At 46.5% G+C, this 26,898-nt stretch overlaps 1 non-coding gene across 1 annotated transcript; it reads left to right on the plus strand.

The window, feature by feature from the left end:
- Window positions 1–24,877: 24,877 nt before the first annotated feature.
- LOC143828167 (U4 spliceosomal RNA) lies at window positions 24,878–25,020 on the plus strand. Its single transcript, XR_013227543.1, has one exon. It is a non-coding gene; the product is annotated as a U4 spliceosomal RNA (small nuclear RNA).
- The last annotated feature ends 1,878 nt before the right edge of the window (window positions 25,021–26,898 follow it).

A 26,898-nucleotide genomic window follows, 5' to 3' on the forward strand; every position in this document is an offset into this window, starting at 1 on the left:
TGAGGAAGAGCTCACCACCTCCTTAGGCAGCCTATTCCATGGCTTAACTACTCTGTCTCTGAACATTTTTTCCTGATATCTAACCAGTGCTGTTCAACATGTAGTGTAAAGTCATCACACGTATCCTCTGCTGCCAACAGGAACCACTTCAAGTGACAACCTTTCAAATACTTAAAGATAGCAATCATGTCCCCTCTCAGCTTCCTCTTCTCCAGAGTGAACATTCCATGTCCCTCAGCGTTTCCTCATAGGGCTTGGTCTCCAGGCTCTGGGTCAACCTCATTGCTCTCCTCTGCACCCTCCTAATTTTGTCCATACTCTTTTTGAAGTGAGGCCTCCAGAACTGCAAACAGGACTCCAAGTGTGGTTTGCAGCAGAAGTATGAAATCTTGTGATTTTGATGTGATGCCTGTGTTGATACAGCCCAAGACTGCATTTGCCTTTTTTACCACCACATCACACTGTCATAAGTGATCTTTAAAGATGTACATCCATCATTGCTCTAGCCTAGAAAACAACTTCCTTTTATGTTTAGACTAGCTTCAAAGCCCGTTCCTAAGAACAGGCCTTGAAAGGGCCCCTTCCCCTGGCCCCCAGCCAGGCAGCTTAAGGTGGCTTTGGGCTGCAGCTCGCAGACAGATCAAGTGGGGCAGGCAGGGGCTGGGCAGCTCATTAGCACGGCCTTAGCAGGCAGTCAGCAGGCTGGAAGGCCCTCTTCAGCAGGCCCAGCCTAGCAGGCCAAGAGGCCCTCATTGGCAAGGCCTCCACTATGACCCTTTGCCCAGGGCCATCTCCCCTTACCTGCTGCTGTCTCCAGGCACTGAGGCATCTGAGAACAAAGAGGCTAGAGTCCAGGGACGGAGGGTGGGAGCCGAAGGGACAGTGCCAATCAGGGCAAAGCCGGCTGCACCCTGATTGGCCCTATTCTAACTTGGACAGCCGGACACGTCCCACCCCCCAGGCTGTTTCCTAAATATATAGAGAAACAACAATGGCTAAGGATGGCTATCTATTGGGTTGGAACCAGGTAGTGTTTCCACCTATTTTTCCCTCATTCTCTTCTACTACAGCCACTGATTCCCATGGCCCTTGCCAATGAACACCCCTCCTTCCATAGAAAAAATAATTGGATCCAACCCTATTATTCCTTTCCTACATCTTTTAGTGCTAAAAAGATTAGTTTCCTCTGGAGGAAAATTCATTGGAGACTTAAGGAAATTTAATTTTGTTTAGAAAGATACAGACTACTGGTAGATGTAAACAGTTGTTCCCACAATGCAGACCTCCAGGGAACAAGTAGTGTAGACCCCATAACAGACCAGATTCAGTTAACTTCCGAGCTATAAACTCTGCTTTTTCTTTCACTGGCCCTAGCTCTATTTAGGTGAATGGAGATTTGGAAGGAACCTAAAAGGACACCCAGAACTGCTTTTAGCTGTAGGAAACGACCAGCATCTCATGGGACCAAGACTTTTCTTATTCAACTGAAAAACATTCTTTATTATTATTGGTTTGGGGCACAAAATCGCATCCTCTTTTTCGCTCTCTATGTTGAAAATGTTTGTGTTGGAAAGCAGGAAAAAACCCCCACCTCATTGGACTTTATACTAGGTGTAACTATGATGACCCCTCTTCAAGGATCGCTGCCTTGCCGTGGCAAGGGGGCTTGTGTAGCTCAGTGAAGCTATGAGCTATGCCGTGCAGGGCCACCCAAGACGGACAGATCATAGCTGAGAGCTCTGACAAAAGGTGATCCACTGGAGAAGGAAATGGCAAACCACTCCAGGATCTTTGCCTTGAAAACCCAATGAACAAGTTCAAAAGGCAAAATGATATGACGCCGGAAGATGAGCCCCTCAGGTCAGAAGGTGTCCAATATGCTACTGGGGATGAGCAGACGGCTAGTATGAGTAGCACCAGAATGAATGAAGCGGCTGGGCCAAAGCCGAAAGGACGCTCAGTTGTAGAAGTAACTGGTGGCGAAAAGACAGTCCGATGCTGTAAAGATTTTTATTCCATAGGAACCTGGAACGTCAGATCCATGAATCAAGCCAAGCTGGACGTGGTTAAACAAGAGATGACAAGACTGAACATCGACATTTTAGGAATCAGTGAACTCAAAGGGACAGGAATGGGTGAATTTAATTCAGATGACCATCAGGTATACTACTGTGGACAAGAATTTCTCAGAAGAAATGAAGTAGCCTTCATAATCAATAAGAGAGTAGAAAAAGCAGTCTTGGGATACAATCCCCAAAATGACAGAATTATCTCAGTTTGAATCCAAGGCAAACCATTCAACATCACAGTAATCCAGGTCTATGCCCCAACCACTGCTGCTGAAGAGGATGAAATTGACTAGTTCTATGAAGCCTTACAACACCTTCTAGAAGCAATGCCAAATATGATGCGCTTATCATCATGGGGGATTGCAATGCTAAAGTAGGAAGCCAAAAGATAACTGGGATAACAGGCAAGTTTGGCCTTGGAGTACAAAATGAAGCAGGGCACGGGCTGGTAGAATTTTGTCAAGAGAATACAATGGTCATAGCAAACACTCTTTTCCAACAACCCAATAGATGACTCTATACATGGACATCACCAGACGGTCAACACAGAAATCAGATTGACTATGTGCTCTGCAGCCAAAGATGGAGAAGTTCTATACAGTCAGTAAAAACAAGACTAGGAGCTGATTGTGGTTCAGATCATCAGCTTCTTGTTGCAAAATTTAGGCTTAAATTGAAGAAAGTAGGGAAAAGTACTGGGCCACTCAGGTATGAACTAAATTATATCCCCGACGAATATACAGTAGAGGTGACAAATAGATTTAAGGAATTAGATCTGATAGACAGAGTGCCTAAAGAACTATGGACGGAGGTTTGCAACATTGTACAAGAGATAGCAACTAAAACCATCCCAAAGAAAAAGAAATGCAAGAAATCAAAATGGCTGTCTGAGGAAGCTTAACAAATACCTAAGGAGAGAAGGGAAGTGAAAGGCAAGGGAGAAATAGAAAGATACACCCAATTGAATGCAGAATTCCAGAGAAAAGCTAGAAGAGATAAGAATACCTTCTTAAATGAACAGTATAAACAAATAGAAAAAACAATAGAATGGGGAGGACCAGAGATCTTTTCAAGAAAATTGGAGATATGAAGAGAACATTTCATGCAAAGATGGGTATGATAAGGGACCAAAATGGTAGGGACCTCACAGAAGCAGAAGAGATTTTAAAAAGTTGGCAAAATTATACAGAAGAACTATACAAGAGCGAGCTTAATATCCGTGATAACCACAAAAGGGCGGTTAGTGACCTGGAGCCAGACATCCTGGAATGTGAAATCAAATGGGCTTTAGGAAGTCTGAGCAACAATAAAGCTAGTGGTGGTGACAGCATTCCAGTTGAACTATTCAAAATCTTAAAAGACGATGCCATAAAAGTGCTACACTCAATATGCCAGCAAACTTGGAAAACTCAACAATGGCCACAGGATTGGAAAAGGTCAGTTTACATTCCAATCCCAAAGAAGGGCAATGCCAAAGAATGTTCAAACTACCGCACCATTGCACTCATTTCTCATGCTAGCAAAGTTATGCTCAAAATCCTACAAGCTAGGCTCCAGCAATATGTGGACTGAGAACTTCCAGAAGTACAGGCAGGATTTCGAAGAGGCAGAGGAACTAGAGATCAAATTGCCAACATACGCTGGATCATGGAGAAAGCTATGGAGTTCCAAAAGAACATCTGCTTTATTGACTATGCTAAAGCCTTTGATTGTGTGAAGCACAACAAATTGTAGCAAGTTCTTAAAGAGATGGGAATACCAGAGCATCTTATTGGTCTCTTGAGAAACTTATATGCAGGTCAAGAAGCAACAGTGAGAACTGAACATGGAATCACTGATTGGTTCAAAATTGAGAAAGGAGTTCGGCAAGGCTGTCACCTTGCCTATTTAACTTGTATGCGGGGCACATCATGAGAAAAGCGGGATTAGAGGAGTCACAAATTGGGATCAAGATTGCAGGGAGAAATATCAACAACCTCAGATATGCAGATGATACCACTCTAATGGCAGAAAGTGAAGAGGAACTAAAGAGCCTCTTGATGCGGGTGAAGGAGGAGAGTGCAAAAGTTGGCTTGAAACTCAACATCAAGAAAACAATGACCATAGCATCCGGCCCTCTCAATTTCTGGCAAATAGATGGGGAAGAAATGGAGATAGTGACAGATTTTATTTTCCTGGGCTCCAAGATCACTGCAGATGGGGACCGCAGCAAAGAAATTAAAAGACGCTTTCTCCTGGGGAGGAAAGCTATGGCAAATCTAGACAGCATCCTAAAAATCAGAGACATCACCCTGCCAACAAAAGTGTGTTTAGTCAAGGCTATGGTATTCCCAGTTGTCATCTATGGTTGTGAAAGTTGGACCATAAGGAAGGCTGAGATTCAAAGAATTGACACTTTTGAACTCTGGTGCTGGAGAGGACTCTTGCAAGTCCCTTGGACTGCAAGGCGAACAAACTGGTCAGTCCTAGAGGAGATCAGCCCTGACTGCTCCTTAGAAGGCAGGATCCTGAAGATGAAACTCAAATACTTTGGCCACCTGATGAGAAGGAAGGACTCCCTGGAGAAGAGCCTAATGCTGGGAGCGATTGAGGGCAAAAGAAGAAGGGGACAACAGAGAATGAGGTGACTGGGTGGAATCACTGAAGCAGTAGGTGCAAAGTTAAATGGACTCCGGGAAATGGTTGAGGACAGGAAGGCCTGGAGGATCATTGTCCATGGGGTTGCGATGGGTCGGACACGACTTCGCACCTAACAACAACAACAACCATGGCAGTGCCGATAACGTTCACTGAAGGCAACACAAACTGGGTTTTGAAACTCTGTTGCCATTTCAGTCCCCACTGTGTTAAGTAGGCACACCACTAGCAGGGTTTACCGTAATACAACTGAACATGAGCATGAAAAATACACAGCTATCCTAAACTTTAAAAGATCAGTGAATAAACTTTATGAGCTGGACTCAGTTAGAGCACAGGATCTGGTTGCGTGCTGAAACGGAATACTATTTGTTTATTAAATCAAATAATAATTAGAATAGTAATATTCATTAAATTCCAGAACAAGTGGCTTCATTCTGAGGGCTCTTAACATTGGCCTTACATGTGTGTCCTTATTGCTTGAGGGTTTCTCCATCTCTGCACATGTTTGGGACCTTCTAGTTGGTGTTTTGATCATACTTTGCTGTACGGTCAACATAAAACATAATTGTGATGTAATACCACAATTGTCCATCATCTTCGGGACCTCTTTAAGGACTGGAGATAACCCGGAGGATTGGAAGAGAGCAAATGTTATTCCGATCTTCAAAAAAGTGAGGAAGGATGACCCGGGAAACTACAGACCAGTGAGTCTGACCTCTGTTGTGGGGAAGATAATGGAGCAGATATTAAAGGGAGCGATCTGCAAACATCTGGAGGACAATTTGGTAAATCCAAGGAAGTCAGCATGGATTTGTCTCCAACAGGTCCTGCCAGACCAACCTGGTTTCCTTTTTTGACCAAGTAACAGGTTTGCTGGATCGTGGAAATTCGGTTGATGTCGTTTACTTGGATTTTAGTAAAGCTTTTGACAAGGTTCCCCATGATGTTCTGATGGATAAATTGAAGGACTGCAATCTGATAGGTGGATAGGGAATTGGTTAGAGCAGTGGTCCCCAACCTTTCTGAGGTTGGGGACCGGCAGGGCATTGGGGCAGCAGGGCATTGTAACAAGAAAAGATTTTTCAGCTATGTGAGGAGCAAACGTAAAGTGAAGGAGGCAATAGGCCCACTGTTGGGTGTGGATGGACAAACTCTAACGGAAGATGCAGAGAAAGCAGAAAGGCTTAGTGCCTATTTTACATCTGTTTTTTTCCCACAGGTCAAAGTGTTTAGGCACATCTAGAGATGGCCATAGCCAAAGGACAGTGTCTGGGTGGCAGGTTAACATGGATAGAGAGGTTGTCGAGAGGCATTTAGCTGCACTGGATGAGTTCAAATCCCCTGGTCCGGATGAAATGCACCCGAGAGTACTCAAAGAACTTTCCAGAGAACTTGCACAGCCCTTGTCCATCATCTTCGGAACCTCTTTAAGGACTGGAGATGTCCCGGAGGACTGGAAGAGAGCAAATGTTATTCCGATCTTCAAAAAAGTGAGGAAGGATGACCCGGGAAACTACAGACCAGTGAGTCTGACCTCTGTTGTGGGGAAGATAATGGAGCAGATATTAAAGGGAGTGATCTGCAAACATCTAGAGGACAATTTGGTGATCCAAGGAAGTCAGCATGGATTTGTTACAACGAATCAACACAGATTCGTTGCAGTGTGTGTGTGTGTGTGTTTTTTTTAAAACCTCTTCTTAAAGGCAAAGGGGCTTTTTCGGAGCATGGTAACAACCGGCCATTGGCTGCTCGTTTGATTGACGGCCAGGGGCGGGACAAAGCATGGAAAAAATTGCTTCCTTTCTAGCAATTTTTGCCGAGACCGGAAACCTGTGGGAAACGATTGAAACGCAACGGGATTCCACTACAAAGGCAGGTATGCGTAATGACAAATTCCACTATTTAAAATAGCATTTTTTCCTTCAGTAATCAATTTGCCACATTGATCCTGGTGTGGAATGGGCCTCAGTATCTGTTCAACTGCTACTTAAAGACTCTCAGTGTGGGGGAGCTCACCACCTCCTTAGACAACATAGTTAGTAGCAACTATCACAGATTAAAAGAGTAGAAGTATTTACAATGAGATTTGTCATAGTGTTCATGTGTTTGAAGTGGTCAGTCAGGAAATATGCACTCACTAGAGGCAAAGCCTATTGTATCCAAGAATACAATGGACGCTAGAGCATGGCGGTGGGAAGAGTTGTTCTGTCTGTACGAGCATGGGGTTGAATGTGTGTATTGTGTGGGAGGTGGTGGTGGTGTGTTGGCAAATGAGGGCATTGGTGTGGAGATATGGGTGTCAAGAACCTGTGGTTTGCAATGTTCGTTGAGTATGGAAGAGGACTGATTTTTGGGAATTGTGGCATAGTGGTTACAGATGAGCTTTCCAGAGCCATGTCCTCAGATATATGAAGGGAAAATCAGACTGGAGACTCTTCTTAGGGGAAGATTACATGGCTACCAATTCCTCCCAGTTCTGCATCATTTCCCTTCTTGTGTGAATTAGGCCACAGACATTGAAATGTCCCCCTGCCCTAATACACATGGGGTAGTCACAGTACACAGATGTCCATCCTGCTCCTTCTGTCTCCATTTTTTCACTGTTGATAAAATGTTATGTGCCCACATGCTTCTTTCATGGTTGCTCCTTAGAAGAAGAAGAACTGTTTTTTTTGTACCCTGTTGTTTACTACCCAAAGGAGCCTCAAAGCGGTTTACAAACACCTGTGAGAGGTCTAAGAGAACTGGGAATGGGCTGCAGTGACCCAGCATGCATCAGTTGTCTCAAAGCAGTTTCCAATCGTCTTCCCTACCTCTCCCCATAGCAGACTCCCTGTGATGGAGGTAGGATAGAGAGCCTCACATGGATGCTGGCAACCCTAAGAGGAGGTCTCTCTGTTCCCATTCCCCTTGGCAGCCTTACTGACCTCCTCACCCTTCGGTGGTCAGGGGCTGACTGGCAGTGATGTCTCCAGATAGACCTTGGCTGGGCCGGGTGGGCAGGCCCTGTTGGAACTTTGGCCCAATGACTGGGCCAACCGCCCACTTAGCTCTGCGGGTGGGGGGTGGGGCAGGAGGCGCTTTGCGCCTCCCAACTGGCTATAACTCTGTCCTGTCCTGGTGAGGGCCTAATTGGAATGCGCTTCACTCCTTCCAATTGGGCCCTCACCTGGTGAGGTCCTGCCCACTCTCCCCCCCCCCACAGGCCCTTAACCAAATATGATACCACTCACCGAGCGGTTACAGATTTAGCTTTTCAAAATATGGAAACCCCAGTAGTATCATTTAAGTGCATATTGATTAGAGTAGCGATCCCCAACCTGTGGGCTGCGGACCACATGTGGTCCTTCGACTAATTGGAGGTGGGCCCCGAAGGATGCCTTCTCCCCCCCCCCCGGCCCTTTACTTCATCCCCCCCAGCCCTTTACAACACACTTTGGGTGTCATTGTCTCCCATCACTCCCAGACGGGACTATCTCGTTGCAGAGAAACAAGCTCAGGGTTCCCACTGATTTGTCATTGTCATGAGTTAAAATTTCCTGAAAATAAAATGTTCCTTCTGTTCATTGTTGTGCTGTGTCTGTATCTTATTTTGAAGGGATGTTTAAACATTACCATAGCGACCAGAGAGCGCTAGGGCAGTGGTTGACAGTAGAGGAGTAAACTACCCTCCCCCCACCGGGCCTCAGTAAAAGGCATTGAGTGGTCCCTGGTGATAAAAAGGTTGGGGACCACTGGATTAAAGCACCACAAATACTTACCTTTTGAAGCCGTCAACAGACTTCAATGGCCACAGTCCCTACTAGAGGTAGTCATAGCATCTGAGTTTTGCCTTGTCTAGGATACCTCAACACCAATACACCATTAAAAGTTCCATCCCTAAGGTTACCCCAGGTAACAGAATTTTCAAATCTGAAAGGTGATAACAGCCTTAGAACTTGTAGTCGCCTGCATAAAAGCATATTTTATCATTGACAAACTATGGAACAAATTCAGAGAGCACTGGGCACCAGTACCAATACCAAACAGCCCACCAGTAAAAACAAAAGGAGTTTGAAAACCTAGTTCCCCAGGACTGCTATCTAGGCTTGCCAGCTCTGCATTGGGAAATACCAGGAAATTGTGGCTATGTCGGTGTGCATGTGTGTGAGTGAGGGGGGGTTGGAATCTGAGGAGGGTGGGAATTGGATAAGGGAGGTATTCAGTGAGGTCTAATGCCATAGAGTTCACCTTCCAAAGCAGCCATTTTCTCCAGGGGAAACTGATCTGTGTCACCAGGAGGTCAGTTGTAATCCCAAGAGATGTCCAGGATTGGAACCCTAGTTATTGCCCTGTATACAAACATATTTTGTTGTTGTTATTGTTGAAAATGCATTTTGTCTCAGTCTTCCCTCTGATGCAACTCAAGGGCAGAATAAATTTAACTGAACTAGTCTTAACTCTGCCGAGGATATTTAATCGGTCTGATGAAGGGAAGTGCAACAAATCCATTCTGCTGGAGCTTGCACACAGCCAAGATTCATCAGGATCACCACCTCTTGCGTGAAACTATAAATAGATGACAGCCGGATTTTATTTAGAAGGCCCAAGCACTGAGCCAGCACTCAGAAGCACTGTTTTGCCAAGAGGGAGAAATGCAATGCAGATTTAGTTGGTGACAGATTAGAAGGGGCCTTGAAAGAGGGAGGGGAAACAGAATGTAGAATACATGGTGCAGGTGGGTAGGGAAATTACCCAGACAACTACAGTATTACCAACTGGATGCATTTGTCAGTGACAATATTCAGCAATGAGAAATATGTAAAACTAGTATTCAAGCCCGCTGTATTCTGAATACAGCGGGCGATAGGCAAGGGAGCCCCCGGCAACCGGGCGCAGAGCGGCTGGCGGGGGCTCGTTGAGCTGCGGCCTGACGCGGCGAGAGGCGCAAAGCCAGCAAAGGAGCCGGCAAAGGAGCAACTGCGAGCCGCGCGCAGCGTGGCTCGCAATTGCTCCAGGGCGGAAATCGGAGGGTCCAATCGATTGGTCCCTCCGATGGTCTGTCCAGAGGAAGGGTCCAACTCTTGGTCCAGAGGAAGGGTCCAACCAACTCTTCTTCTTCTTCTTCTTCTTCTTCTTCTTCTTCTTCTTCTTCTTCTTCTTCTTCTTCTAGGATCTGAAACAACTGTTCCAAAATGACTTTCTCCACTACCTAGTTTTCACCATCTGTGCAGGGTAGGAGCCATCTCTTGGCTGCGTCTTTAAGCTGGTTGATGACCTCCCGAGGCCTTGTCCACAGTGGGAACTGAATAGCTCGAAACTTTTGCCTGTATGACTCCGGGGTAATCTCATAATGGTCCAGTATCGCTTTCTTCAGTACCTCATAATTAGCCAAGACCTCCTTTGCAAGGTCTTTCAAAGCGACCTGAGCCTCCCCGGTCAGGTAAGGCCCAATTATGTAAGACCACTGATCTTCGGCCCATCAGGCTGCCTCTGCTGTACATTCAAAGGCATCCAAATAGGTCCTCGAAATCATCCTCTGGGCAGGTCTAGCCAATGAGGGCCATGGTACTCATCCTAGTGAATTGCTTGGGTCAGGTCCGGCTTTTGATAAGGTTCCCCATGATGTTCTGATGGATAAATTGAAGGACTGCAATCTGGATTTTCAGATAGTTAGGTAGATAGGGAATTGGTTAGAGAACCACACTCAAAGAGTTGTTGTCAATGGTGTTTCATCAGACTGGAGGGAGGTGCGTAGCGGGGTACCTCAGGGCTCGGTGCTCGGTCCGGTACTTTTTAACATATTTATCTAGATGAAGGGGTGGAGGGACTACTCATTAAGTTTGCAGATGACATCAAATTGGGAGGACTGGCAAATACTCCAGAAGATAGAGACAGAGTTCAATGAGATCTGAACACAATGGAAAAGGGGGCAAATGAGAACAAGATGCAATTTAATAAAGATGGTGAGCTTCCCCTCACTGGCAGTCTTCAAGCAAAGGTTGGATACACACTTTTCTTGGATGCTTTAGGATGCTTTGGGCTGATCCTGCGTTGAGCAGGGGGTAGGACTAGATGGCCTGTATGGCCCATTCCAACTCTATGATTCTATGATTCTAAAAGGGCAGACACCACCTTTGGGAGTGTTTCTAACCCTCCCCTTCTCGCAGTGTGATATACATAATGGGAGGAAGAAGGGAGTAGTTATAACTGGAAAGGATCCACAAGGAAAGACTTGTCTATAGATCTAATGCTGAACCTCAATTCTTGCAAAACAAATGGGGGACGTATAACAATACTTAAGCAGGGTCTGACTGGTGGCCTAGACGAGAGCTTGGAGCCCGAGGCCAGCAGTGCCAACAGACCAAAGTGAGATGGGGGCAAAAACGGAGCTGCATCGCAGAAAACAGCCCACACGGGGCAAATGGCTGCCCACCCAACTTGAGAGACATAATGGAGATTGGAGGCAGCCTCCGGCCCCAGTCTGAACTGACTGCCGAGTCTCAAGACGCCAGCGACAGTCCAAAGAGGGAGGCAGCCAGGAATGGGGGAAAGAGAGAAGGGGGAGTAGGGAAAGAAAGAGGAGAGAGTGGGAAGAGACAGGAATGGAGAAAAGCCCTGCACCCTTAACCTTCAGCAGCAGTTAGAAGCTATACGCAGCGGTCGTCCCGACAATAGGTCCCAACAAGCCCAAATAACCAGAGGGAGGGGAGGAGACCAGGAGGCTAGCGCCAACCCCTCAACTCCTATTCTGCAGGCACGAGAGATAGACATTGATAGTCAAAATCTGAGGGAAGAAAACTAGCAGAAATACTTACCAATGAAGGTCTGGGAGGAAGAAGACATCGCCCTGGGAGAATCAGGAAAGGAACAGGAAGTGGGAACGGCGGTATAAGAAGGGAGGGGAGAAGCCATGGGGGATAGATAAGACAGGGATGGGAAGCACAGGGTAGTGGGTTGGAGAGTCGAGGTAGAAGCTGGCAAGCGGATCAGGTTGTGGAAGAAAATGGAATATACGGAGTTGGAGTTTTTCTTGGAACCCAAAAGGGGTGAAGGAATGGCAAGATGGCCGAAGTGGTCAGGGGAAAAGGGGGCGGGATCCCAGACCTCACAGTGGTGAATGTGTAGGCCCACCCAGAAGACTTTGATTCCACCTTTGATTCCAACCCCCCTCCACCCTCTCATCCAGATCATTAATAAATATGTTAAAAAGTACCGGGCCAAGCACCGAGCCCTGAGGTACCCTGCTACTCACCTCCCTCCAGTCTGATGAAACACCATTGACAACAACTCTTTGAGTGCGGTTCTCTAACCAATTCCCTATCCACCTATCTGAAGATCCAGATTGCAGTTCTTCAACTTATCCATCAGAACATCATGGGGAACCTTATCAAAAGCTTTACTAAAATCCAAGTAAACGACATCAACCGAATTTCCACGATCCAGCAAACCTGTTACTTGGTCAAAAAAGGAAACCAGGTTGGTCTGACAGGACCTGTTGGAGACAAATCCATGCTGACTTCCTTGGATCACCAAATTGTCCTCCAGATGTTTGCAGATCGTTCCCTTCAATATTTGCTCCGTTATGTTACCTACAACAGAGGTCAGACTCACTGGTCTGTAGTTTCCTGGGTCATCCTTCCTCTTTTTTTTGAAGATCAGAATAACGTTTGCTCTCTTCCAGTCCTTTGAGCACTTTCGGGTGCATTTCATCCAGCCCAGGGGATTTGAACTCATCCAGTGCAGCTAAATGCCTCTCGACAACCTTTCTGCCCGTATCAACCTGCAACCTGCCACCCTTTCTGTCTGTGTCAACCTGCCACTATCTCTTGGCTACTGCCATCTCTAGATATGTCTAAACCCTTGGACCTGTGGGAAAAAACAGATGTAAAATAGGCGCTGAGCCTTTCTGCTTTTTCTGCATACTCTAGAGTTTTTCCATCCGCACCCAACAGTGGTCCTATTGCCTCTTTTACTTTACGTTTGCTCCTCACATAACTGAAAAATCTTTTCTTGTTACAGTGGGCTTCCCTGGCCAATCTAAGCTCACTCTCAGCTTTGGCCTTTCTGATGATTGATCTACAGTGCCAGACGTGACAGTGCCTAGTAACCTGTAGGTACTCTTCTTTAGAGCTCTGTCTTTCCCTCCATTTCCTGAACATTTCCCTTTTCTTTCTTAGTTCCTCTTGAAATTCTCTGTTCATCCAAATAGGCTTCTTAGAGCTCCTGCAGTTTTTTCGTCTTTCTGGGATAGTCATTGATTGAGCATGCAATAGCTCTTGTTTGAGTAGCACCCACCCTTCACATGCTCCCTTTCCTTCCAGCATTCTCGTCCATGGTACGACACTCATCATGTCTCTGAGTTTATTAAAGTTTGCCCTATGAAAATCCAACATCCACGTCTGCCTACAAGCTTCCTTGCCTCCCCATCTCAAAAGGAATTCTATGAGGACATGGTCACTTCCCCCTAGGGTCCCCACCTCCTTCACCCCATCCACCAACTCTTGCCTGTTGTTCAGTATTAAATACAGTATGGCTGAAGCTCTTGTGGGTTCATCTACCATTTGATAAATGAAATTGTCAGCCAGCCAGTCAGAAAGTTGCATGACTGAGGACGCTTTGCAGAGTTCGTTTCCCAGCACACATCTGGGAAATTGAAGTCACCCATGATCACAAGGTCCTGCCGCTTGGATATTTTCTCAAGCTGCTCACAAAGTGCAGCATCCACATCCTCTCATTGGTCAGGTGGTCGGTAGCAGACACCAATCACCACACTGTTTGTTTTCCCCTCGCTTATTTTCACCCAGATGCTTTCCACTGTAGATATGCTCTCCTTCACTACAATTTCCTGACAGGTAAGCCTTTTCCTCACATACAGTGCCACTCTTCCACCTCTTCGATCTATTCTGTTTTTTCTGAAGAGTTCATATCCATCAACTATTACATTCCAGTAATGAGAATCATTCCACCAAGTTTCTGTGATACCTACTAGATCATACCTTTCCATCAGCATGAGAAGTTCCAGCTCTTCCTTCTTATTGCCCATGCTTCGGGCATTAGTATAAAGGCATCTGAATCCTTTTACTTTTGGTTCCCTATGAGCTGGCCTTCCTGGTTGGGCTGCCCCCGATTGGTCTCCTTCCTTACACTCCCTATGTTGAACGTCTCCTTCTCCTTGTGGCTTCAGTTTAAAGTTCTCCTGATGAATCTCCCCAGGTTCCTGCCAAACACAGTCGTCCCCAACTTCAATAAGTGCAGTCCATCAGGTGCTAGTAGGCCTTCCTCAAGAAAGCTTATCCCATGGTCCCAGAAACCAAATCTCTCCTGCCGGCACCAACTACGCAGCCACTGATTCACCTCCATTATTTTCCTCTCCCAACGCATTCCTTTTGAAGAGAATACCACTTGTGCCCCCATTTGCTTGAGCTTCCTCCCTAGATCTTGATAGTCTGTTTTAATAGGAGTGATGGTATTCACGGACATGTCATTTCCCCCTTTTCCCTCCCCTCTTTATTAAAAATTAAGTGAAATCTGTGCAGTCCTAGATATTTTAAATATATTTTTTAAAGTTTTTAGGTTTAGTTTATTAATTTGGTACTAGACCAGAATTCACATTACAATATAGAATCACTTGCTATTCAAGTGATTGGAAGTAGTTCTGAACACTCTAAAAGATTCCAAATCATGAAAGTTAATAAAATTTCACATTTAAATAGAATGCAGCTAGTAACACTGTCGTCACTCTGGTATCGCCTAGGTCTTCCTTATTTTAGTCACCTTCCATGCAAATTTAGGCATGCCAGAAGTTAGTTCAATATTTGTATCCATTAGCATGATTTGAAATATTTAAGAATTAAGCCTAATTTGTAGGAATGATGAAGGAAGTTCTCTTCTAATTTGATCGTACAGTTGGCATATATGTTGTGTCTTCTAGTGAGGTACTGCATTGCTATTTTGGTTTTTTTTTAATTGGAGAAACCTTTATATACTGCTGATCTGCTATAGATCAAACATCATCTGGGCATGCAATTGAGAGCACCACAGGTGGGCAGGTAGCTGAGAGTTTCCTGCATTTTACAGGGGGTTGGACTAGATGACACTGGAGGTTCCTTCCAGCTCTATGATTCTATGATTGTGTAGCTCAATGAGTAAGATGTTAGTTAGCCTGACCAGCAACTTGCATGTTCTAATCAAGCTCTGAGTGTTAACTTGTATAATGGCCCATGACAGTTTTGCATTTTTTTACTTTTGAAAAGTCCATATTTTATAAAGGGCTGCACCACATTTTCAAAACAGAGCAAAAATTGTAAAAATGATAAGGACTGCATGCGCATATGTGTGTGTAATATATACAATGTAAATGTGTACAGTTATCTTTGGAGTTAGCCAAAGAAAGTCTGTGGAATTCCTTTGACATATTGGTTTTTCCAAACACCTTCTGTGTATGCTGGACCATCTTAACTCTCTCTCTCTCTCTCTCTCTCTCTCTCTCTCTCTCTCTCTCTCTCTCTCTCTCTCTCTCTCTCACACACACACACACACACACACACACACACACACATGCCATATTTGGAAACAGCTGTGCAAACTTATGCACACCCTCCCAAGACTTGCATTTTGGATTGCTGTTCTATCTGAAATGAGAATCCCATGGAGAATAAAGCAGATGTATATTTGGTGTAATGGTTAAAGCATCAGACTAGGACAAAGGTGGTCAAACTTTTGCTCTTCAGATGTTCATGGACTACAATTCCCATGAGTCCTTGGTGCTGGCAGCGACTCATGGGAATTGTAGTCCATGGACATCTGGAGAGCCACAGTTTGGCCACCCCTGGACTAGGACACGGGGAGATCAAAGTTTGATTCCCTATTCTGCCATGGCAGCTCAATGGGTGACCATGGGGCCAGTTGTACACTCTCAGACTTATTCTGCACAGGGACAAAAGGCCAGGCCGGCACTTGCATGGCAGCAGGGCTAATCCTTGCTTACACATGATGTTGGCACTGGCCTAGTCCTCTCCTGGCCCTGGCCCACTTTAGGTCCTCTGGTGGCCTGTTGGAAAGGAATGCAGAAGCTTCTGCCTTCCTTTTTCAACAAGAGTGCCATCAGCGGCCATGGGTGCTATCAGTGGCTATGATTCTATGTCAGGCCAGGCCCATGGGCACAGGGAAGAGTTGGTCCTTCCAGGCCTGGGTCCTCCCCCACCTACAGTGGCCTGCTAGGGACAGAAAACACCCCATTCAGCTCTGCAGCACAGAGCCAAACATGGCTTTTTAAAACTTCCATGAACGTGAAAGTAACCCTCCACTGTTGTGGCAAAGCATGGCAGAACCTTTCCACCCCAGGCAGTGTGTGTACACTCGAAAATCCAGGGCGGACCCTGTTCAGTGGGGAAAATCTTCCCCCGTTCGTACACGAGAAGTGGAGGGGCATGCTTCCCCACTGCAAGAAACTGGAGGTGGCCTGGTGCAGTCACTGCCGTGCAGAATAGGTCTCAGCTTAATCTACCTTGCAGGGTCATAGTGAGGATGCAATGGAGGAAAGAATGGTATAAGTTGTTTTGAGTTCCCATGGGGGAGAAAATCCAGGAATAAAAAGAAGTCAATAAATTATTTTAAGGCACTTTCAGACTCTCGCAGCTTCCCTCATCAGCTAATGATCTAGATGAGGGGGTGGAGGGACTACTCATCAAGTTTGCAGATGACACCAAATTGGGAGGACTGGCAAATACTCCAGAAGATAGAGACAGAGTTCAACGAGATCTGAACACAATGGAAAAATGGGCAGATGAGAACAAGATGCAATTTAATAAAGATAAGTGTAAAGTTCTGCATCTGGGTCAGCAAAATGAAAAGCATGCCTACTGGATGGGGGATACGCTTCTAGGTAACACTGTGTGTGAACGAGACCTTGGGGTACTTGTGGATTGTAAGCTAAACATGAGCAGGCAGTGTGATGCAGCGGTAAAAAAGGCGAATGTGAGAGTGGCTGGCCACGGTGACGGACGAGCTGGGTGAAGATTCGCGATGGGATGCTCGTTTCTTTTTGGCCGAGCTGCACCATCCAGGGCTGGTTCCAGAGGGTGGTGCGGCCATAGTTCTCCTGGCCCCACTGGTGGAAGCTTGAGAGGCAGCCATGCAAGCTGGAGCTGCGGGGGCCCCTCACCCAGATGCAGGGCCGCCGTGGGGGGCCAGCAACCGGGAGATGGAGAAGACCCTGTCCTGCTAAGGGGAGATGAACAGCTGGGCCACCCGCCCCACCACCAGGGGATGCCCAGGCTGGGCCACAGGTGCCACTGCCAGTAGTGGGAGCCGAGGCATGTCGTTACCGCTGGTTCCGGACCCGCTTCAACGGAAACCCTGAAGCATTCAATGGGTTCCTGATCCAGCTCCAAGCCTACATGATGGAGGTTGGCTACACTTTCCCTGACGACGCTGAACGCATTTGCTTCACCGGCGACTGCATGGACGGCGAAGCGGCCAGATGGTTTGTGAGCCTCTATTGGTACGCCCAGGCTGAGGTCCGAAACTATGACCACTTCATCCGCTGTGTGCGGGAGAGGTTTAAGGATCCTTTTGAAGTGGAGATGGCCGAAGAAAACCTGCACAGCCTGAAGCAAGGGTCGATGATGGTGGGCCAGTACACGAGAGAATTTCAGAAGCCGGCCACCTCCATCGCACACTGGGTAGAAGCGCAGCACGTCCGCGCATAGCAGAAGGGCCTGCGCCATGACCTGGTGCAAAAGTCCCTAAATCTGGACGACCCCGAAACCATGATGGGTTGGGTGAGTTTGGCTGGAGAAGTAGAGAACCGGATGCGGTTTGCGGCCCAACTAAGCGGGGAGAAACCAAAGTCGGGAGGCAAGGCATCCACCCCGAAGCGGGGCCCCACCACGAAGGCAGCGGCAACAGATGTGGCCAAGCGTACCCAATCAATGGGAGAAGGGGCTCTGCCTGGGCTGTGGGGGGTAAGGGCACTTCCAAGAAAGTGGTGGCATCGACCAGAGAGAAGTCCCCGAGCAAGCCCGCAGCAAGCAAGCCTTCTGGAGTCTCCACCAAGGGAGCAACCACTGGGAAGAAGATGACCAAGGCACTCCTGGCCCCTTTCCTGGAGCCCATGGTCTACGAGCCCACCTCCACCAGCGATAGTGGAGCGGATGAGGGGGGCACCTCAGGAGAGCCATCGGGAAACGAAGATGACCTGCTGTGAAGATACCCCGCCAGCAGGTCCAAGGCAGAGGCAAGTGTTCGATGAGTGCTCCCCCCCTACTCCTTCCAGTGACTTTGGTAGTGCCCAAAAACAGGGAAGAGAGTGGGGTGCCAAGCATTTTAGACTCAGGTTGTACGAGGACATTGATCAACCTGCCCCTGGCTCAGACTTTGGGGGTGGGAGACGAGCCATTGGCAAAACCACTCCAGTTCGCACAGATGGACAGGAAGTGTGTACCCGGGGGAAGGCCGTAACTTGCACCCTCCCCCAAGAATTAGATGTGGCGGAGCACTGGGAAAAGATTCAACCGGTGGTTATGCCAAGTTCAGTGTTTCCACATTTGCTGGAGCTGGATTGGTTGTGCAAGCATGAACCTAGTATCCAGTCACGAACCAGGGAGATTCAGTTCATTGACCCAGGGGGCCAGGCCCATCGCCATCCCAAGCCGGACAGGCCAGCCATGGAAGGGCGGTGTGAGTTTGCAGCGGTGTCTCTCGCCAGGCTGTCCGGGCTGCCCAGAGACTATTTGGACTTGCAGGATATATTTGAGGAGAAGGAGTTCGATCAGCTGCCTCCCCACCGTAAAACAGACTGCGCCATCGAGCTTAAGCCAGGGGAGCCCCTCCCGCGTGCCAAACTGTACTCCATGAGTTCGCGGGAGCTGCAGGAGCTGCATGCCTTTCTGGACAAAAACTTGGCCAGGGGGTTTATCTGCCCCACAACCTCCTCAATGGCAGCACCCGTATTATTTGTATAAAGGAAAGACGGGACTATGCACTGATTACAGAGATCTAAATGCTGTTTCGACGTCCAATGTGTGGATCAAAGACTTGCTCAGCCACTTAGGGAAGGTGCAGATCTTTACAAAACTGGATTTGACAGAAGCTTACTACCGAGTGTGAATCAAAGAAGGGCGTGGATATTTAACTGCTTTCAACACCCCCTACGGGAAATTTGAGTACACTGTCATGCCGTTCGGGTTGGCCGGTGCTCTGGGCGTGTTCATGAATGTAATTCACGAAGTAATGCATGATCTATTATACAAGGGGGCCCTGGTTTATTTGGTTGATATTCTTCTGTACTCAGAAGAGCCCCCTGAGCATGTGCAGTTGGTGTAGGAAGTTTTGCACTGTTTGTGAATTTCAAAATGTGAATTCCACAAAAACTGTGTAGACTTTCTAGGGTACAGAGTGTCCCCGGCGGGCATTGAAATGGACCCAGGGAAGGTTCGGGACTTGCTAGCCTGGGAGCCACCCTGCATGCGCAAGCAATTACAAAGTTTCCTAGGTTTTGCGAACTTTTATTGGTCATTCATCCCCAATTTTGCCAAAGTGGCGTTGCCCCTGACTGACTTGTTGAAGACAAAAGGGGGGAGGGGGAAGCAAGCATCTAAGCCGAGCACCCCATTAGCCTGGTCAGACCAATGTCAAATGGCCTTCGAATGCTTAAAAGCCCTGTTCATCATGGAACCGGTGCTGGCTCACACAGACCCCAACAAAACCTTCATGGTGCAGGTAGATTCCTCAGATGTGGCAATGAGGGCCATGATCCTCCAGGAGGGGGAGGACGGCAAACTGCAACCGCTTGCATATATTTCCAAGACTTTTTCATGCCCTGAAAAAAATTGGGCAATTTGGGAAAAAGAGGCTGCTGCCGTAAAACTCGCCCTAGCTACCTGGCGGCACTGGCTGGAAGGTTCCACCCACCCCTTTGTTGTCTGGACTGATCACAAGAACCTACAAGCCCTGAAACAACCGCACTCGCTTTCAGCAAAGCAGATGCGTTGGGCAGAGTTTTTCTCACGCTTCAACTTCACCCTAAAGCATCTGCCGGGCAAAATGAACTTTTTGGCTCATGCACTCTCGCACCTTCCCCAATATGACTGCAAACGCGACCGATTGGTGGACACGGTGTTCACCCTCTCCCAACTGGGGTTGGCCATGGTGACGCGCAGTCAGGCCACGGGGGGAAAGCATGCCCCTGGGGGTTGGGTCCAAAAGGACGTCATGAGTGATCCTGACTTTGCCCGCCTTCGGCCAGAGCTCCTGGAGAAGGAGGGGTTGTTTTTCCAGGGGGACCGCCTGCTTGTGCTCGCAACAGCACAAAAAGACATTTTAAAACTGTGACACAACTCTAAAGCGGCAGGGCATTTTGGTTTTGTAAAAACACTGCACCTGGTGGGGCGGCACTATTGGTGGCCCACCTTATGCAAGGATGTGGAACTGTCCGTGCAGGGGTGACCCGTGTGCCTTACTTCCAAACTGCTGGGGGGGACACTGCCCATGCCCTCGGCCCCTTGGAAGGAGATCACGATGGACTTTATTACGTATCTCCCACCCAGCCATGGGAAGACAGTCATATGGGTGATGGTGGATGCGTTTTCCAAGCAGGCTCACTTTATTCCCTGTGCAGGTTTGCCCTCCACCCTGAAACTAGCATCCCTGTTCGTGGAACACGTGTACAAACTGCACAGGATCCCGGGGCGGATCCTGATGGATAGGGGCTCACAGTTTGTTGCCAAGTTCTGGCGGGAGCTCCTGAGTTTACTGAGGGTGGAACAAGCCCTCACTTCAGGCTACCACCCAGAGACCAATGGCCAGACTGAGCGTGTGAATCAGGTCCTCGAACAGTACCTCAGCTGGTTCATCAATTACCAGCAGTCTGATTGGGTCGCCCTGTTGCCACTGGTAGAATTTGCTTATAACAACGAGGTGCACACGTCCACAGGGGTTTCTCCATTTAAAGCGGTTTATGACACAGACTTAATGTCAGCGCCAACTTGGGAACTCACTTCCTCGGGTTTCCCGGATGTACAAAAATGGGCCAGTGGGATTGCTGCTGCTTGGCCGCAAATTGTGAATTGCCTTGAGGAGGCTAAGTAATTGTACAAGGTACAAGCTGACAAGAAAAGGGCAGTGGCTCCTTGGGGGGCCCAAGAAAAGGACAGTGGCTGTGGGGGACCTGGCTTATTTGTCTACCAAGAATCTGCGCAGCCAGCAACCCTCCCGCAAGATGGGCCCTAAGTTTGTGGGTCTTTTTGCTGTGAAAAGACTAATCAATTCTGTGACTGTGGAACTGGCCCTTCCTAAAACTTATAGACATGTTCATCCCGTTTTTCATTCCAGCTTGCTGAAGAAAGCTGTAATTGACCTCCAGATGACTGGCATCCTGCTTCTGCTGCTCCCATCTCCGTTTTTGTTGACAAGGACACGCACTACGAAGTGAACAAGATTCTAGACTCTCATTGGAATAAGGGGAAATTGCTGTACCTGGTGGATTGGAAGGAATTCCCCATGGGTGACGGAACGGGTGGAGGCAGGGCACATTCGGGCTCCCAGACTTCTCAAGGAATTTCATTGAGAGTTCCCGCACTGCCCTAGGCCAATCGATGGAGGGTAGTGGGTGGGGGGAGGTCCTCTTAGAAGGGCAGAATGTCAGGATCAGCCCCCTGATCTTTGCCATGTTTGCAGGTTGACCAGAGAGTATCCATCTGTGTGTGTGTGTGTGTGCAAACTCCTTGTGCCTTTTATGACTCAGTAGTAACTCTTTGTACCTCTGTAACTCTTTTGATGACCCTGAGCCATTTCACACCGCATTCTCCCCTGCTGTGACAATTAGTTGCAAATGTTGCTCTGTGCTGTGTTATCTACAAAGGAGGGCGCCAATTGCACCAAAGATGCCGGAGGCAGAAACAGTCTGGCAGGAAGCCCAGGATGGCATCTGGGGGGGGGGGATTCCTCCCTGGGAAAGTAGGGACATTTGGGTGAGAGAAATGCATTGATAACTGCTTGCCTTCATTGTATCGATTAGTCTCGACTTCAGACGTTACAGTGTTCAAAACTACTTCCAATAAAGCTTTCTTTTAATAAAGAAGCCTAGTTGTGAGTCTGTCTGCCTTTGACAGTTAGGCAACTGGTACACCAGCCAACTGAGTCCCACTCCAAGTCCTCACACTCAGTACCTCAGATTGTTGGCATGAGGAGTGCTCTGTAGGAGAAAGACTCCAAGACTAGCACAGACTTCCCTCCCTTTAAATCCATGTTCCAGGATTGATGGAGGACTGAGTAACTTGGTGGAGCCAGCTCTTTCAGGGTGACTGTTTCTTCATCCTGCATCCAAGTCTCGGTCATGCATGCCAGGTCTACCTTATGCTCTACCTTATGCTTTTATTATTGATAGACCTGGCATAACACAGCATCAGTGTTGGAACCGGGTTGCATCCCTTAGCATCACCCTCTGCATCTCTTGGAATGGGACAAAAGTTGGAAGGTATCTGAGCATTCTTGTATCTCTGACCTGTTCTTCCAATACCCTCTTCTCCCACCACCATACCTTCCATATCACCAATTTTTTTTAATCCTGTATACTCACAGCCATCCCAATCCACATCAATTTCATAATCTAATTAACCCAACCCCACCATGTTAACAGAATTTTCTCCTTTATTCCTCTCCTGACCGAAATTATTAAGCAGGCTTCCCCCTAATTCTCCCTGTAATATGGGGACTCTAAGGGGGGTGCCCAGAAATTGAAAATCCACAAGGGGTCTGTTTCTGGTGAGTAACAGAGTGTTGGGTTTCCCTTCCACGGGAGGCCTACAAGTGTAGCTGATCAGTGACTCCTGCAGTTCATCTGTGTCCCTAAACAGGGGCTAGGTGAAGTCTGCCAAGTCTTGGAGGTTATATTCTTGTTTGGGCCAGAGTCCTGGAAGTACCAACTAGTTATAGGACTAGTTGGCCTTTGTTGCAGCAGATGGTTCCTGTCCCATCCAACCGCCTGGTCTTTGATGTTTAATGACCTCATTATTCAGCTTTCCCTTTGCAGGTCCCCCTCTGCAGGCAATCATGATATTTTAGAAAACCATGTTTATATTCCTATCCTAATTTTTCATTGTTGTTGAAATTAATGAACTGCCATGTCAGCCTGACATAAAGCACCCTCCACCCAATTATGTCAACTTTTATCATGGCTTTTAACATTGGGTGGGTCCACGGCAATAACCAGCCGTGTGCAACATGAAATGACATGCCCCTTACTTTGATGTAATCATGGTGACAGAAACACTAGAAAATAACAGACTTTCAAGTATGAGCTTCTAAGGATGCAAAAATGAACAATGCTTTTCATTAATTCTTCATTATTTCCTGACTTGCCCGAGGCTGTACTAATTTCATCCCTTTAATGCATTTCAAACCTTATCTAGTGGATATTGTGCATGATAGGGATTGTTTTTTAAAATAACAAAATGGGATTGCTTTTCAATGGAGCTACTATCCCATTTATTCTCATCTTGGAGATCTGAAAGAGACATTTTTATTTGCAATGCATACTTCTCAGTTTGCAGATCTTTGCTTGCCTTAGCAGATTGCATATGGCTTGCTGTGAATTCATGATCCCCAGGTAAGCACCGTTATGTAAACCTTTCCTGACTGAAGTAAAATTCATTTGTGTGACTGCGTCCATATCAAAAGAAGGTGAATCAAGGCACTTCCCTTATCATCATTTCTTCCAAGTAGCACTGAGGAAGGGAAGCTTAGACTGTTTCCACATTAGGAACTTCACTATCCCAGCTCCTGTGCAGGAGCACAAATACAGGGTGGACAAGATATACCAGGTCAAATACTCTTCTGTGGAAAAGCAGGAAGAGGCAGGGCAACCTGCAACATCACTAACTCCAGCCTGAAGCCTAGCACAAAGCTTGCAGTGCAGAAATGGTCTTAGAGTACCAACCATGTGTTTGATGGGTAGATAGAAATTATACCCATCACAATATATACTCAGGATATTTATTGACACCTCTGTGTGATACAGGCTTTTATTCAATCATCTGGGCTTTAAAAAGTATTTTTGTTTATGGATATTTATAGATGGATGGATCTGTAATGGACCTCTGAAGAAGATCTATTTGGATTAAAACATGTCAGGTGGTTTTGTTATCTGGGCATATTTTGTGTTACTCATACTCCTCAACCAGGGCCAGAGCTTTCTCTATCCTGGCCCCCACCTGGTGGAACGAGCTCCCAGAGGAGATAAGGGACCTGATGGAACTTGAACAGTTCTGCAGGGCCTGCAAAAGGAAGCTCCTCCACCAGGCTGTCAGGATTGTAGAATCTCTGCCATAAATTAGCCTGAGTTCCTCCATGTCAGTTATATTGCTTGGCGCCTGGTTGCCCCAGGTCCTGTATTCTTGCTAACCATAAAAGTGAATAATTTGTTTTTGTAACCTTATCACATGTTGTGGCCTCTCGGCTGAGCTGGGTTTGTTATCACCTAGTCAAGGCTATGAGAATGTATTCCTGTTTTAATTATACATGTGGCTTTTCTCTTGTTCCCCTCCCTTGGGAACTGTCAAGTTTTGAGCGGGAGAATTGTATTGATAAGTTGAAGCAAATCTGTACTCTAGTCAGATTTGACTTCTCAGTCCTTAGCGTGTAGTACTTCCCAATAAAGCTTTCTTTAATTAAGAAGCCTGTTGTGAGTTCTCTTCACGTTTGACACAGGCATTTGGTTGAGGTCTACCTGTACCATCACTTCCCAAGGGCCCTCCTCCTGAGCTCCCTCCTACAGCACCCACTACTGTTCCGCCCAACCCACTGGGCTATCAGTATGGGTTACTTTAATGTTTAATTTTCCTACGGTTCCATGTTGCGAGTTGTTTCATTTCATTCATCATTGTTATTATTTATTATTAAATTTATTATGGTCATTGACCAGCATCAAAGTATCTACAGACCACATACATTATTACAGCGTTTTAACAGGACATTCGACATCAGGGAGTTAACATAGGCACAAAACATGAATACAGCATTTTGACAGTCAGGTCATTCAGCATCAACAGTAGCCAAAGATTTCCGCACTCTGCTGGCAGTACAGCAAAACTTTGCCACCAGGTAAGAAACAGAATTATCTTTATCTGCAAGCAAGATGTTAATTAGATGATCATCTGTAAATCCAGGAAACCTTGATAGCAAGGGCAAGTTTTGCGCAGTGGCAGTATCGTAGCCAATGAGGTTAATCCGAGGCGCGATTATTGCTAATTGAAAACTTTTCCCAATACCCCGCCATGACGACTTGAAATATAGTTGGATTCATCATTGTTAATCTAAGTTATCTGTACTGTTTCTGTTCTGTTTCATGTGAACCGCCCTGAACCTTCGGGGAGGGCGGTATACAAATAAATAAATAAATAAATAAATAAATAAATAAATAAATAAATGAATGAATGAATGAATGAATGAATGAATGAATGAATGAATGAATGAATAAATAAATAAATAGCATTCTTGTATATTTTCTACTAACGTTTTAATGCATTCTATTAAATTGACCTTTAGCACTGTGCAATAAAATCGGGCCTCGATCAGGACCAGGATGTTTTCAGTCCCAGCCCTCAGAGGATATCTGGACTCTGACAGAACTGGCTAAGTTCCACAGGTTATGCAAGACATAGCCAGTTGGGGACAGTGCTCCTATAACATCTAACGCTCCCCCTAAATATGCCCCGACAGAAACAATCTAGTCTAGAAACAAGGAACATGCAAGGAACAACAAGCTATTAAATACATATGCTGGTTTAATGTTTTTAATGTGTTATTAGTTTTAATCTAAAATTTTATTGCTTTTTATGATGTACACTGCCCTAAGCCGACATGCCAGGAGTGTGGTATAGAAAAAGAAAGAAAGAAAGAAAGAAAGAAAGAAAGAAAGAAAGAAAGAAAGAAAGGAAGGAAGGAAGGAAGGAAGGAAGGAAGGAAGAAAGAAAGAAAGAAAGAAAGAAAGAAAGAAAGAAAGAAAGAAAGAAAGAAAGAAAGAAAGAAAGAAAGAAAGAAAGAAAGAAAGAAAGAAAGAAAGAAAGAAAGAAAGAGAAAAAAATCATAAGAATTTTAAAACTTCTCAATCTTTTTGTTTCCCTGGATTCAACCCATCCCTCAAAGAGGTGACTGTCACTGGCGGATCATTGTCCATGGGGTCACGATGGATCGGATACGACTTCGCAGCTAACAACAACAATAAAGATGGTAACTACCAAGGAGGTGTTTCATGCATGGGAGGATGGCTGTCAATTCCAGGTCAAGGGGATTTAGTAGAGCTTGGGGAAGGGAAGGATTCACCAGGATATAATGTCACAGAGTCTACCATCCAAAACAGCCATTTCCTCCAGGAAAACTGATCTTTGATGGTGTAGTAGTTAACAGCTGTGGTTTCTAATCTGGCGAACCAGGTTTGATTCCCTACTCCTTCACACACAGCCATCTGAGTGACCTTGGGCCTGTCAAAGCTCTCTTAGCGTCACCTACCTCACAGGGTGCCTGATGTGGGGAGGAAGGGAAGGTGAATGTAAGCCACTTTGACATGCCTTCAGGCAATGAAGGTATAAAAATTAGTAACAGCCTAACTCTTACACAGGATGTGAAACATGTACCTGCTCAGGGGCTCCTTGGTCCTCTTCTCCCCCCTCTCTCACACACCCAAATTCCTCCCCCCCCCCCATTCTTCCTCTGCCCTCACCACCCATACCTCTTGATTACTTGACCTCCTCCCTGGTCCCTTTCCCCTCCCTCAGACACAGGCCTCACATAAAAGACATCTTTTCCTCTCTATCCCACCTTTCCTGCTCTTTAATTATACATGGCCCCAGTTCAGAAACATTTATTTGACTCAGCCCTCCTCCCAGTCTGTACCTCATACGAGTCCCAAAGGAGCTGCATGTCTGGCAGTTACTCCAGCCATCTGTAACTTCCTCTATAAACGGCCAGGGTCTGCTTTTCTATATGGATGGAGAATACTGGACATCTGGTAACAGACTGGGGAGGGGTCCATTTCCACAAGTGCTGAATGGCCACAGATCAAATGATGAACTGAGCAAGTGATCCCCTGATGGATCTCATGTCATAGGCTAAACTTCCACTTCTCCTTGAGTGCACCACTTTTCAATGGAGTCAGTGCAGAAATTCAGCTGCTAGCTAGCAAATGCTGAAGAATTGTGCTTAATGTTTT

Source organism: Paroedura picta, unplaced genomic scaffold (assembly GCF_049243985.1).
Source record: "Paroedura picta isolate Pp20150507F unplaced genomic scaffold, Ppicta_v3.0 Ppicta_v3_sca19, whole genome shotgun sequence".
NCBI lineage: Eukaryota > Metazoa > Chordata > Lepidosauria > Squamata > Gekkonidae > Paroedura > Paroedura picta.